We start from the raw sequence: 15,121 nt of genomic DNA, 5'->3' as shown, positions 1-15,121 counted from the left end.
TGCTGTATAACATCTGTTTTTACAATTATTTAAGTGGTGTTTAAATACTTCTAGTTTATTTTATTGCACTAAACAAAGCCTGCAGCACTTTACTATTTATCACACAAAAGCACATAATTTTGTGTGGTTCTCTTAAATAGTACACATAAATACTGTTAGAATACTGAATTTTACACTCTGAAAAATTATACAATCTCTGTAGCAAATTAATTTCCAAATAAAACTAAATTCCATGGTTTAAATTTGTGCATAAAAATTCCACCCAATAAGTACAAAAAGAAAGTCCGTCAAATTGACATTCATTGCTGAGAACTATATTTTTATCACCACTCAAAATACGTTAGATTTTAACAGACACTTTAAGTATCTCATTGAAGAAACGGACAGATCCCCATCACAACTGTCCTGAAGTCCGTCCTCTGAATGATACTCTTGTTAGACAGCAGAATTGTGATCACTGACTAATCTAAAATTGTCGTCTTTTTCAGTTATTTCTCAATCTATATCACTGACGCCTTCTTCCGTAGACCAACCAACAGTTTAATCAAGCCCGGGAAAGTTGGAAATGACACATTTGTGCCAACACATTTTGGCTACTGTACTGAACAAACCAGGTACCTAGTTCACGAGGTGCGGTCTAGGAGACTCCAACATGTATCAATAACATGTATCAATAACATGTCAGCAATAAACACAGAATGCGATAATGCAGCCAGCGACAAAACATCGTAGGCTTGGCAGTTTAAGCAGGGTAGGGGGAGTATAGAAGTATTCCACAACTGGCTTTGGCGAGCGAGTTAGAAAATTTTCGTGCGGTCTGAGAGACAACACCTCATGAGTTACGGGTTAATTTCGTCCTGGCGAACATTTTCTCTAGAAGCAACAGTTGTAGAATAATTATATGGAAAACATCAGAGAAATTTCAATTACAAAAATATTGTCATTCGGAAGTATAATCTCTTTAGACTGCATTCATGTTCTGTAGTCATTTAAAAAGTCAGTTATACATCATCATTTGCTCTTAGCTTCAAATTTACTATTCTGAAACAGAAAGCTTTTTGCACATGCTGCTGCTGCTGATCCTTCTCCCCAAGAAAGCTCTATGTAGGCTTGTTTATTATGACCTTGATTCATTAAGAAAGTAGCTGTTGTTAATAGGATTTTGCTGGATAACCCCAATATTTTAGTACAGCAGCTTATATTCGGCAAACATTTGATTTTTCAGTAATTGCCAGCGTTATCTCACTGTCCTTTTGAGTGATTGTCAAAAAGTGTAAGAACAACCTTCATGACGATGCTCAAATCTGAGCGACTAAGAGCTGAAGCAATTACTATATACTTATAATCAATATTTAACATTTCAGTTGTCATCAGTGATTGATGTATATAGTTGGTAGTTACGTGACAGTTTCACAGCGGAAATATGCATTTGCTGTAGTGGCCTTGTTGATATACAGAAGCACTTTGTTTAATGAAACTTCCTGGCAGAATAAAACTGTGTGCTGGACCGAGACTCAAACTCGGGACCTTTGCCTTTCGCGGGCAAGTGCTCTACCGACTGAGCTACCAAAGCACGACTCACGCCCCGTCCTCACAGCTTTACTTCTGCCAGTACCTCGTCTCCTACCTTCCAAACTTAACAGAAGCTCTCCTACAAATCTGTCAGAAGTAAAGCTGTGAGGACGGGGTGTGAGTCGTGATTTGGTAGCTCAGTCGGTAGAGCACTTGCCCGCGAAAGGCAAAGGTCCCGAGTTAGTCTTGGTCCGGCACACAGTTTTAATCTGCCAGGAAGTTTCATATCAGTGCACACTCCGCTGCAGAGTGAAAATCTCATTCTGGCACTTTGTTTGATGTTTGTAGTGGTGTTAGCATTCAAGTAAATATATCCATTCTTTTGACCAAAAGTAGTGAGGAAAGTAATGTTTCTGACAAATTATACAACCGAACGTACATGTTTTGAGAATGAACAGAAGGAAAGGAAAGCAAAATGTTTTCCAAGCAAACCAACATTTTATAAGAAAAGTTCAATTTATTCTGAACTGAACCTGGCTTCTATTTTTGTTTTTTATCTTTGTTCTGTATTTTAAAATGTCTAGATGAAAACTCTTAATTGTGAAATGCTTTCCCCATGGCCAACAGTTTCTCTCTTAAAATATATTGGTTATCCTTCAACATTTTTAAAATGATGTGTGAATTGTGAATAGGGTCCACTTCCAGTGTACTTATTTATTCTCATCATTATGGTCTGTTAATCATGTAACATCATTTAAATGACACCATCTGTGTTCGTAAAGAAACTTCGTACAGATGTAAAATGCCATTTTCCTCAAATATTCTATAATTTCGTGTTAACCATTGCAATGGTATATTCGATAAATTTTATTACTATGACTGTAGACTCGCAAGATTGTGCAAAATACTAGTGGTAACAAAAACAATTTTGCAAATGTAGAATATTTCAGTTGAATATTTGATTTCAGGTTGAAGGAAATGAGACCAGTAATATTATAATTACGTAAAAATAAATTCTGAAGGGTCTAATATTGATTGATTGTAAAAAAAATTAATTTTGTAAAATTGAGTGGAATACAGTTTGCAGCACATTACGTGAAAATTTGCTGTTTCAGGTGAACGTAAAGTTTCACTCCATAATAATATATCGGAGTTTGCATACAGCACCCTCACAAGTGTAAGTAGAGATCTGAACTTGACAAACCAACAGCTTCTCAGATCTCAGGTCCAACTTCAAGAAGCAGCTACATCTCTTCATATATTACAGTCACATCTCACTCAGCTGCATACTAAAATAGCAGCAGTAAGCACTTCTGCTTTCATACCTCAAATTTATGTGCACCAATATGAAGAGGAATAACTATGATGAAACAACAAATGTGAAACACAGACTCTGTCATCATAATACACATTTTACAATTATAGTTCACTAAGCGTTTTGCTAAAACATTCAGTAAAAAAAATTTTCTACCCAAAGGCATTGTTCTGCATTGCCAATCAAAGATCCTAGTATCTGATGTGACACATAAGTGACAGATGTGATTTCTTTTTGCTGGGAGCTGAAATATTGACACCATGAAAATGATAGGATTTTCTCAGTTGGATGAGACTTCAGAAAAAGAGGTGGACTTAATATTGTTCTTGTTAGGCAGGAAAGGGATGTAGAAAAAAGATAATTCTAAAAAATTATTTACTTTATAGTACCCACCCCCAAATTTGTCGTTTGATGTGGAAAGAATCCATTCGGCCATACAAGGACAACTTAAAGGGTACGCAATAGAGAACTGAACCGAATATTGGATAATTACTCCCACAATGGTGGAACCATATGCTTTTTAACCAACTTTTAAGAAAATACAGTGAACTTTCTTAAATGCAGTGGCAAGAAATCAAAGGTACTATTATTCTGCTGAGGTATATAAAAATAGAGGTGTGAACTGTGGTTTATAAAAGACAAAACAATTCAGTTTTCTCTGAAATTATTACAATGTATTTCTTAGAAACATCCACACTTATGTAGAGGCATACATGAAAGGCATGTACATCATTTACCACTTCATTACAATGCAGACAGTTTGCATACAAAATGTATGTATTATGAAGGGTGGATAAGTACATACATCAGATAATCATTGTACTAAAGGAGTAATATTTGTGAAAGACATAAATAAAGGGAATTAAAAGTGAATATTCTCAATAGTGGATATTCTCAATAGAGAGCTGAAAGTGGGGCAAGTGGCAGAGGTGTGTTCTTCACTGCAACAAAATTTGTTATAAATTATAATGATCTATTACGTAAACCATACAGTGAGCTCTGGGATAAGCAGATGGAAGAAGTGGAAAATATCAAGCAGACTGTAAATAATAGTTAAAATAGTATTTCTAGTGTAATTTCCTTAATCCTGGCTTTTGAATATTTACTTTGTAAGATTTGGACACAATGGAATTGTTGCTATGATGAGAATTCGTGGGTAAATAAAAAAATTAAATGAACAATGGTCATTGTATAGCAAGAACAGCATAAATTTGACTTCTTAGCTCTGTTTTAAACTGTAGTGACCACCACTTAAGAGCCATAAAAACTCACTAAATGAAATGTGCTGGACAGGCAAATTCATAGCAGGCACTGCCACATACTAGGGACAGGGACAATAGAGAGCAAATTTCTGGGATCATATGTGTAGTAAAATCAGGGCTGAATTCAAAACATCCTGATAATATCAGATGGGCACAAACAGAAATAAAACGTTGATAGTTCATCCAGCAGGAATCCTACAGCAGAAGCAGTATTGTTAACTTTCGGCACAAGCAATTATTGTACCTTATGAAACAGAAATTGTAGGTAGAAAATGCCAGGCAATGGTGATGGGGCAAATACAGATTCATATTCTAGAGGAAAAAACCTTTTTTTCACAAAACACCTAGCATCCAGTGCACCCTGGTCTATCGATTATTCATATGATTTTGAAATGCATCCCTGATGGTTTTTGAACACATTATAAGTTGAGATCTGAATGTATCAAGTTGAGTTTTGAATGTGTGCATATTGTACAAGAGGTTTCTGCCAGGAGAATCCCTGTTGCATCTAGAGATACTTTCCTGCAAACAAAAGGGGACGGGGCTACATGTGCTGAGTGGAATAAAGCCGAATGGGTGAATGCCAATCACTGTTTATTTAGATTGTTGACTGGGTTTGCGAATGATCAACATTCTTGTAATTACTAGTGAAAGCCATACATTCAAACTACCAGAGTGGAAATGAATGACTAACAGGAATAGCAGGTAAAAAAGATTACATGTTACCTTCTCTGTGTAACCAAGAAAATGAAATTTTGGCAAAGTTTTTGGCCAGACTGCAATACCAGTAAGGGCCAGTTGTACAGTCCCTGGCTAGCAGGTGCATAAGTTCTGTTGTGGGAGTACTGCTGAAAACGCGTTGGACGAACACGTAATAATGCCTAACAGGAGAATAAGTGCGGTATAACTAAACTGGTGATTGTGGCAGGGTTAGTGAAGTTGACCGGAGAATAAGTTTAGACACTGGCAGGAATAGCTACAGAATTAGTGATGACAATATTGTTCGTTAGAATGAGGAAGGAAAAGAAATGGGGACATCACACAAGTTCTGGAAGAATATGACAATTCAAAATTTTTACAAAAATTTTGAACCACTACTTTACGATCTCGTGCTTGAGAAGCTGGTGCCTATGAATGGAATGTGAAACTATTTCTTAACATAAAGCTTTTTGCTTGTAGTAGGCCTTGGCATTTGATATTGCTACTTTGTGAATTATATGACCACTTGTTCCAAAACAGTCTCGTTTATTTGGTGTGTGTTACAATTGCTGCAATATTAGACAGTATTTCATTTTATCTGGAAGATAGTGACAAAATACACGTAATCAACTTGACAAACCACACCAGTCTTGGGTACTATTTGTATTAACAACTTTTTTAGTATTAGACAATGACATTTCGTTTTTTCATGTAGCAAAATGTTTGATGAGCCTCTGATGAGGTATTAGATTCTTTCCCAGAAAGAAAAGCACGCCATGTAAAACTGTTGCAAGTTCAGAGAGGAAAAAAATGCCATGACTTACGGATTGAAAAAACATGCACTGTCTTGCATGTATCTTGTCTTTACTGGCTTTTATGTATTCTATATTTAATATGTCATAAAAAGAGAAAGTTATTAGCTAATAAGCAATAAATAGTGCTAAGTTTCTGAGGAATTCTTGTTCTCTTGGTCAAAAATAATCCCATCCAGACTTGAGAGTTTTATAAGGAGGGGCAGCATGTCAAACTGGCCAACTGGAAACAGGAGAGGCACCACGGGACATTCTAATTTCCACTGTCCTAGGTATAGTTTGATGGCATCCATTACAAAATAAACACGTTTGAATTTTACAGAATTAAATAGTGATTTGCAATAGAAGAATGCTGTGTGAAGAGGTGTAGCACTGCACTTAGGGACATCAAGACCAAATAGCGTGGCTTACATTTCCTCGAAGACATAAGTTTTCTGTTTGAGACTCTTCAGAAAGATGTATACTACAAAATGAACACTTTTTGAAAAGTTGTTTTAGTGTTTGGATTCCCACGGTTTGGAAATACCATAGATTCGGGACTGATACACAGTGCAGTCTGAGTTGTTGTGGGTAGTCTCCACATGACCCATGTTTACATTTCGATTCTACACAGAGTACACGAAGGAACTTGCCCCCTTCTAACAGCCGTGTACCGCAAGTCTCTAGAGGAACGGAAGGTCCCAAATGATTGGAAAAGAGCACAGGTAGTCCCAGTCTTCAAGAAGGGTCGTCGAGCAGTTTCGCAAAACTATAGACCTATATCTCTGACGTCGATCTGTTGTAGAATTTTAGAACATGTTTTTTGCTCGAGTATCATGTAGTTTTTGGAAACCCAGAATCTACTCTGTAGGAATCAACATGGATTCCGGAAACAGCGATCGTGTGAGACCCAACTCGCTTTGTTCATGAGACCCAGAAAATATTAGATGCAGGCTCCCAGGTAGATGCTATTTTCCTTTACTTCCAGAAGGCATTAGATACAGTTCTGCACTGTTGCCTGATAAATAAAGTAAGAGCCTACGGAATATCAGACCAGCTGTGTGGCTGGATTGAAGAGTTTTTAGCAAACAGAACACAGCATGTTGTTATCAATGGAGAGACGTCTACAGACGTTAAAGTAACCTCTGGCGTGCCACAGGGGAGTGTTATGGGACCATTGCTTTTCACTGACTCTTAACATAGACAAATGTAATGTACTGCGAATACGTAGAAAAAAAGGATCTTTTATTGTATGATTATATGATAGCGGAACACACTGGTAGCAGTTACTCCTATAAAATATCTGGGAGTATGCGTGCGGAATGATCTGAAGTGGAATGATCATATAAAATTAGTTGTTAAGGCGGGTACCAGCTTGAGATTCATTGGGAGAGTCCTTAGAAAATGTAGTTCATCAGCAAAGGAAGAGGCTTACAGTATTGCTCATCAGTGTGGGATCCGTACCAGATCGGGTTGACGGAGGGGAAAGAGAAGATCCAAAGAAGAGCGGCGCGTTTCGTCACAGGGTTATTTGGTAACCGTGATAACATTACGGAGATGTTTAGCAAACTCAAGTGGCAGACTCTGTAAGAGAGGCGTTCTGCATCACGGTGTAGCTTGCTCGCCAGGTTTCGAGAGGGTGCATTTCTGGATGAGGTATCGAATATACTGCTTCCCGCTACTTATACCTCCCGTGGAGATCACGAATGTAAAATTAGAGAGATTAGAGTGCGCACGGAGGCTTTCAGACAGTCGTTCTTCCCGCGAACCATACGCGACTGGAACAGAAAAGGGAGGTAATGACAGTGGCACGTAAAGTGCCCTCCGCCACACACCGTTGGGTGGCTTGTGGAGTATGAATGTAAATGTAGATATCAAGTGATTTTGCTGTTTCTTCTTCATTTATTGCGCTCACATCAAATGAAAAGAAGATGGATTTCTGTAGCTGGGAGCTATCAAGTGAATTAAAATACATTCACATAATTACGGAAGGCTAAAATAAGTTATTAGTTTCAGATTATATTTTATTTCCATCTTTCTGACAATCCAGCATTATTCGTCTTGCACAACAATGAAATTATTTTTGTCAGTTTGCTAAAGAAATTTTGCTTTTATTAACCTTTCTCACAGAGGGCAGTCTATTTATTTGAAACAGTGTTTCATTCCACACCATTGGCTAGTTTCAATTGTTGGCTGAGTTTAAAGTGCATGTTTTCATCTTTTGGCACGTATGGCATTAAGCCATACTAAAGAATCAAACATTAGGTAATAAAGTACTGGTATTCAAAGAAAATTTACATCTGAATTTGGACATACAAGTGTACACTTTAAGCTGAATCATGCATTTTGGTATGGTTCACAAAATTCCGATGCTCTTGGATTGTCCTCTTATGTCTTGTTTCTTTTATGGCATAATGTAAGTTCTTTTAATGTTTTACACTTATGAACACATGGGCTTCCAGCGTTATTGTAGTTGCACAGGTGCGGTGACGTGCAATATCTGGCGCTCTCTGGCTATTACTAAAACGAACCTATTCCTAATACGTTGTGGGAAAATATTGCAAATGGTTTGAAAAGTGTTACTTCCAAAGTAAATTTCTTTTACACAAGATGAACTGTGTGTGAGAATGTACAATGAATTTCTTAAATAACACACCATTTGACTCACTTAAAAATAAATAAATAAATAAAACCTCTTTGAGGACGACCATTTAGAAAAATTTCGAGCCCAGATCATCAGACATTTGTGTCGTTAGTAAAAATTTTACTGTCACATTTGTGTGATGTATCTTAAAGTGTAACACACATAAAAGATCAAATTTATGTGTGAAACCTTACATTATCTTAGATTATTAATCTTTGAGACCAATATTATATGTAAAAGCTTTGCTTTTTTTTTTTTTTTCTAACAATGCCATGTATAGTAATTTAAACCATTAACTCTCCCTGTTTGTGGCCGCGCTACTTGACTGATAACGCTATTGGCGGACTACATCACGTGTCCTATGTACTGAATATCCGCCGTCATTGGCTGGGGAGATCACGAGACATGACCTATCACTTTCTTACACAAGCACCTCGCAGTCTAGATTTCAATGCTTTGGAAAGTAACACGTGGTGTTTGGTGGAATTGGTAATACGAAAATATGCAGCGTACATGTTACTGCAAATCATGGATCTTTCAAAAAAGTGATTTTTCTCCCGCCCAAGTTTCATTTTGTAATGTGCCGGAAAATTCTACACTGGTGTATAAAACCATAATGATTCAACGGATCGATAAGTATTACAGTTCTGAGGAAAAGTATACTGTCATTTTTTAAGTGTATTTTCACCTGGGAGAAAGTTTATTTTGAGCTGGGAAATCTGGAAAAAATTGAATTTTTTTTCCTTGTCTGTGTATACACCCTGTATTAGTGCACAATTATTAATAAAACATCCAGAAATGAAGAATTTCTAACTGCTGACACAAAGGGGCTTCATTGGGAATGGCAGAAATTGGGCTGCCATGAGCTACTCAAATATCTTTGAGGCGAAAGAAATAAATTGCCTTTTCCACCAGCATATTCCCATGAGTACATAGCCAGTGGAGCTGCTTATTCTTCGATGTCTGAATTCTATGCTCCACATGTGTTAAAAAAAGTGGCCCTGTGACACAGTTAAGGCGATGCAAGGCCTGCTGCCTAAGAGATGAATTTTGAGTAGAAGTTAATCTTCTTGAGGACTACTTACATTTTATAGTAGGTTCTTTGGGTTAGAGTGTGCGTCAATTGTGGCTACATGTCATTCTATGCACATGCATGTTGTGTCTCTTGCATTGAGTGCATACACTATAGTTGTACAACCAGAGAAGAGCCTCGACAGATAAATTGGGCTTAGCAAGGCTGCTTCATGGGCCTGCCGCAACCAGTCATGTTTGTTCCTATGTGGCAATGTCTCTTTGTTATGGTAGTCGTTCGCCCTTCACAGTTAAAAACTGCTGTAGTGGGCGACAGCATTAATGGGGCTCCTGGCTCTGTGGCTCACAAGGAATGTTGCATTGTCAGCTTGACTGAAAGTGCACAGGCAACAACTACGTTATGTTCCTGCACATTGACAACATCACAGACCAGCCCACCAGAAACTGTCCCCCAACTGAAGAACATGAACACTTCAGAAATAGGTTTCCTTGCCTGGTTGGGAAATATTTGGATCCTTCTAGGTGTTTCAGCCATTTTGACAAAACTCGAAGAATACACGGAATACCACAGAAACCACTCAGTTTCATGCACAACCACCAAAATATAATGCTCAAATATAACGGGAGTTCACACAGTACAGAACACAGAAATAGACCAAGCACTGATTAGCTAGCAGCGCAGCTGTCCTGCACGTTCCCGGCCCAGAGGCCACTGTTGTGGACTATAGTAGTGCTGTTACATGTCAGGAATCTTCTTTCACCATTCAGAGTATAGATATTCCAGTTTTTCTTCCCAAACTTCTGTTTGTAAAAATTAATCTTAAACTCATTGTCTTAACATGGATTGTAAATTTTTGAAATGTCATACTTTGTTCTAGCCAGTAAAAATGATCTTGTTGAATTACTTGGTGGCGCTTACAGAATTTGTTCAAAGTTGCAGTAAGGGACCTAGAAATATTGGAGTGTTTCGAACACCAATTGGGAGAGGTAGATACTTAATAATATTCCTCCTAATAATCTGGACAGCTCTGCCAGTATAAAAATTGGATATGAATTTGTGATGAAGTGCATGTTTATTGTAGACTTTGCCCCATATAATGGAAGTGTTCTACTCAGCTCCTTGATGACAACTATTTGCGTAGGCATGGGAATTTACCTAACTTAATCCCGAGAAAAATATTCAGAATGTCAAATCTTGTGAAGCACCATGATAAATGTTAAACTGTGCTACCGTCTCTTAACCCGTATGCAAGTCATTGTACTGTTACTGCAAGAATTACTTCATTATAGGAGTGCAACTATCAGGTTAAGACATATAATATGCATAGATAGCTTTAGTTAAGCTGTGCATGGACAAGCTGCGATTGTGTGCAAAATGCAGTTACGTACATCAATGTGACTTCAAATGTCACCAATTGTAATTGACCTGCTTTAACCTCTTAATTAATATGGAAATAAGTTTATTTGTAAGAAGAAATGACATAAAACTAAAACAAGTTTTGATGTTATTCAGGAAAAAATGCAATTTGTCTATTAAATAAAGTTGTTTGCTCTTCAGCTTTACTTTCTCTGTGATTGTTTGTTCTAAACTTCGTATTAAAATAGTCAATATTAAATTGAAAAACAATGCAAAGGTGACCAGAATGTTCATTATTACATGGTTATATATTAAAAACAAAGATTCCAAGACTTAACAAGCGGGAAAACGCCGGCAGACAGGCACAAGAACAAAACACACACACAGAATTACTAGCTTTCGCAACCGATGGTTGCTTCTTCAGGAAGGAGAGGGAAAGATGAAAGGATGTGGGTTTTAATGGAGAGGGTAAGGAGTCATTCCAATCCCGGGAGCGGAAAGACTTCCCTTAGGGGGAAAAAAAGGACAGGTGTACACTCGCGCACACATACACACGCACACATATCCATCCGCACATACACAGACACAAGCAGACATATTTAGGCAAAGAGTAAGGGCAGAGATGTCAGTCGAGGCGGAAGTACAGAGGCAAAGAAGTTGTTGAGAGACAGGTGAGGTATGAGCGGCGTCAACTTGAAATTAGCGGAGGTTGAGGCCTGGCGCATATCGCGAAGAGAGGATATACTGAAGGGCGAGTTCCCATATCCGGAGTTCGGATAGGTTGGTGTTGGTGGGAAGTATCCAGATAACTCGGGCGGTGTAACACTGTGCCAAGATGTGCTGGCCGTGCACCAAGGCATGTTTAGCCACAGGGTGATCCTCATTACCAACAAACACTGTCTGCCTGTGTCCATTCATGTGAATGGACAGTTTGTTGCTGGTCATTCCCACATAGAAAGCGTCACAGTGCAGGCAGGTCAGTTGGTAAATCACGTGGGTGCTTTCACACGTGGCTCTCCCTTTGATCGTGTACACCTTCCGGGTTACAGGACTGGAGTAGGTGGTGGTGGGAGGGTGCATAGGACAGGTTTTACACCGGGGGGCGGTTGCAAGGGTAGGAGCCAGAGAGTAGGGAAGGTGGTTTGGAGATTTCATAGGGATGAACCAAGAGGTTACGAAGGTTAGGTGGACGGCGGAAAGACACTCTTGGTGGAGTGGGGAGAATTTCATGAAGGATGGATCTCATTTCGGGGCAGGATTTTAGGAAGTCGTATCCCTGCTGGAGAGCTACATTCAAGGTCTGATCCAGTCCCGGGAAGTATTCTGTCACAAGTGGGGCACTTTTGGGGTTCTTCTGTGAGAGGTTCTGGGTTTGAGGGGATGAGGAAGTGGCTCTGGTTATCTGCTTCTGTACCAGGTCGGGAGGGTAGTTGGGGGATGCGAAAGCTGTTTTCAGGTTGTTGGTGTAATGGTCGAGGGATTCAGGACTGGAGCAGATTCGTTTGCCACGAAGGCCTAGGCTGTAGGGAAGGGACCGTTTGATATGGAATGGGTGGCAGCTGTCATAATGGAGGTACTGTTGCTTGTTGGTGGGTTTGATGTGGACGGATGTGTGAAGCTGGCCATTGGACAGATGGAGGTCAACGTCTAGAAAAGTGGCATGGGATTTGGAGTAGGACCAGGTGAATCTGATGGAACCAAAGGAGTTGAGGTTGGAGAGGAAATTCTGGAGTTGTTCTTCACTGTGAGTCCAGATCATGAAGATGTCATCAATAAATCTGTACCAAACTTTGGGTTGGCAGGCTTGGGTAACCAAGAAGGCTTCCTCAAAGCGACCCATAAATAGGTTGGCATACGAGGGGGCCATCCTGGTACCCATGGCTGTTCCCTTTAATTGTTGGTATGTCTGGCCTTCAAAAGTGAAGAAGTTGTGGGTCAGGATGAAGCTGGCTAAGGTGACGAGGAAAGAGGTTTTGGGTAGGGTGGCAGGTGATCGGCGTGAAAGGAAGTGCTCCATTGCAGCGAGGCCCTGGACGTGCGGGATATTCGTGTATAGGGAAGTGGCATCAATGGTTACAAGGATGGTTTCCGGGGGTAACAGACTGGGTACAGATTCCAGGCGTTCGAGAAAGTGGTTGGTGTCTTTGATGAAGGATGGGAGACTGCATGTAATGGGTTGAAGGTGTTGATCTACGTAGGCAGAGATACGTTCTGTGGGGGCTTGGTAACCAGTTACAATGGGACGGCCTGGATGTTTGGGTTTGTGAATTTTAGGAAGTAGGTAGAAGGTAGGAGTGCAAGGTGTCGGTGGGGTCAGGAGTTTGGTGGAGTCAGGTGAAAGGTTTTGTAAACTACCCTCCCGACCTGGTACAGAAGCAGATAACCAGAGCCACTTCCTAATCCCCTCAAACCCAGAACCTCTCACAGAACAACCCCAAAAGTGCCCCACTAGTGACAGAATACTTCCCGGGCCTGGATCAGACCTTGAATGTGGCTCTCCAGCAGGGATACGACTTCCTAAAATCCTGCCCCGAAATGAGATCCATCCTTCATGAAATCCTCCCCACTCCACCAAGAGTGTCTTTCCGCCGTCCACCTAACCTTTGTAACCTCTTGGTTCATCCCTATGAAATCCCCAAACCACCTTCCCTACCCTCTGGCTCCTACCCTTGCAACCGCCCCCGGTGTAAAACCTGTCCTATGCACCCTCTCACCACCACCTACTCCAGTCCTGTAACCCGGAAGGTGTACACGATCAAAGGGAGAGCCACGTGTGAAAGCACCCACGTGATTTACCAACTGACCTGCCTGCACTGTGACGCTTTCTATGTGGGAATGACCAGCAACAAACTGTCCATTCGCATGAATGGACACAGGCAGACAGTGTTTGTTGGTAATGAGGATCACCCTGTGGCTAAACATGCCTTGGTGCACGGCCAGCACATCTTGGCAAAGTGTTACACCGCCCGAGTTATCTGGATACTTCCCACCAACACCAACCTATCCGAACTCCGGAGATGGGAACTCGCCCTTCAGTATATCCTCTCTTCTCGATATGCGCCAGGCCTCAACCTCCGCTAATTTCAAGTTGACGCCGCTCATACCTCACCTGTCTTTCAACAACTTCTTTGCCTCTGTACTTCCGCCTCGACTGACATCTCTGCCCTTACTCTTTGCCTAAATATGTCTGCTTGTGTCTGTGTATGTGTGGATGGATATGTGTGCGTGTGTGTGTGTGCGCGAGTGTACACCTGTCCTTTTTTTCCCCCTAAGGGAAGTCTTTCCGCTCCCGGGATTGGAATGACTCCTTACCCTCTCCCTTAAAACCCACATCCTTTCGTCTTTCCCTCTCCTTCCTGAAGAAGCAACCATCGGTTGCGAAAGCTAGTAACTCTGTGTGTGTGTTTGTGTGTTTTGTTCTTGTGCCTGTCTGCCGGCGTTTTCCCGCTTGGTAAGTCTTGGAATCTTTGTTTTTAATATATTTTTCCCATGTGGAAGTTTCTTTCTATTTTATTTACATTATTACATGGTTAGTTAGATATAATACAAGAAAATATTTTATTCAGCTCTAAATGAAAGCAATAATGTTTTTTTTTTTCCATTTCAGTGATATTCAGTTTGTTCATATGTGCACTTGCTGTTAAATATTCCAACAAAGCAGTGGTACTAAAAAATATTGCCATTAATTCTATAATGTGGTTCCTCTGTAACACTCCAAAACAACATTTTACACGTAGTGTACATGTTGTAACATCAGTGCCCTGCATACAACCACCAATAAACGTTGACTGGCACTTTGGATTGTATTCTTCAGATACTATTACTTTGGCAGTGTTTATTCACAGAGTAACATGTGTGAATCCGTTTTGTCTAACTAAACTAGTGGGCTCCTCATGCGTAATGTTTCCGTAAAAATCGTATGTAGTTAGTCTTTTTTGAAACCAACTCATTTGTAATGATAACTCGTTTCTGCAGGCAAGATTTAAAAACAAATTTCATGTACACATACTTTTTCCACAACTAGAGATGAATGGTAGTGCCCTGTAAGGTGCCAGCTATGTGCCATATGCCTGCTGCATATTAAATATGAAATAAGGTGTATTTTATTTCTATGTCCTTTCTTGTAAGAAACACTATCAAAGCTGTAATCAGAAGGGAAAGTAGAGCAACAATAAACAGAGATAGAAGAAAAAGATGGTTTTACGTTAGGCTCAAAACATCATCGTACTAGATGGTGACCTTACATGCTATGGACTTTCACAGAATGTTGCCATTTCATCTGGTAGACATCTCATGAATGAAAGGCCACTAAGGTGAACAGTTTATGGGTAAGGTACTACATACCTGAAAACACTGAACCATTCAGTCCAATCCCACACCTTCCCCTCTACTCTGAATCTACATCACTACTCCACACTATCTGTGTGTGACGGAAGGTACTTCTGGTACCACTAAGTGATCTCCCCCCCTCCTGTTTCCACTCATAAATGGCACATGGGAAGAGTGACT

General features: G+C 40.0%; 1 protein-coding gene across 2 annotated transcripts in view; it reads left to right on the top strand.

The window, feature by feature from the left end:
- Window positions 1–15,121, top strand: part of LOC126298367 (uncharacterized) — a 103,999-nt gene that overhangs the window by 41,622 nt on the left and 47,256 nt on the right. The gene's annotated exons all lie outside the window — the stretch shown is intronic.

Source organism: Schistocerca gregaria, chromosome X (assembly GCF_023897955.1).
Source record: "Schistocerca gregaria isolate iqSchGreg1 chromosome X, iqSchGreg1.2, whole genome shotgun sequence".
In the NCBI taxonomy this organism is placed as follows: domain Eukaryota; kingdom Metazoa; phylum Arthropoda; class Insecta; order Orthoptera; family Acrididae; genus Schistocerca; species Schistocerca gregaria.
This window is presented reverse-complemented; position numbering and strand designations above follow the sequence as displayed.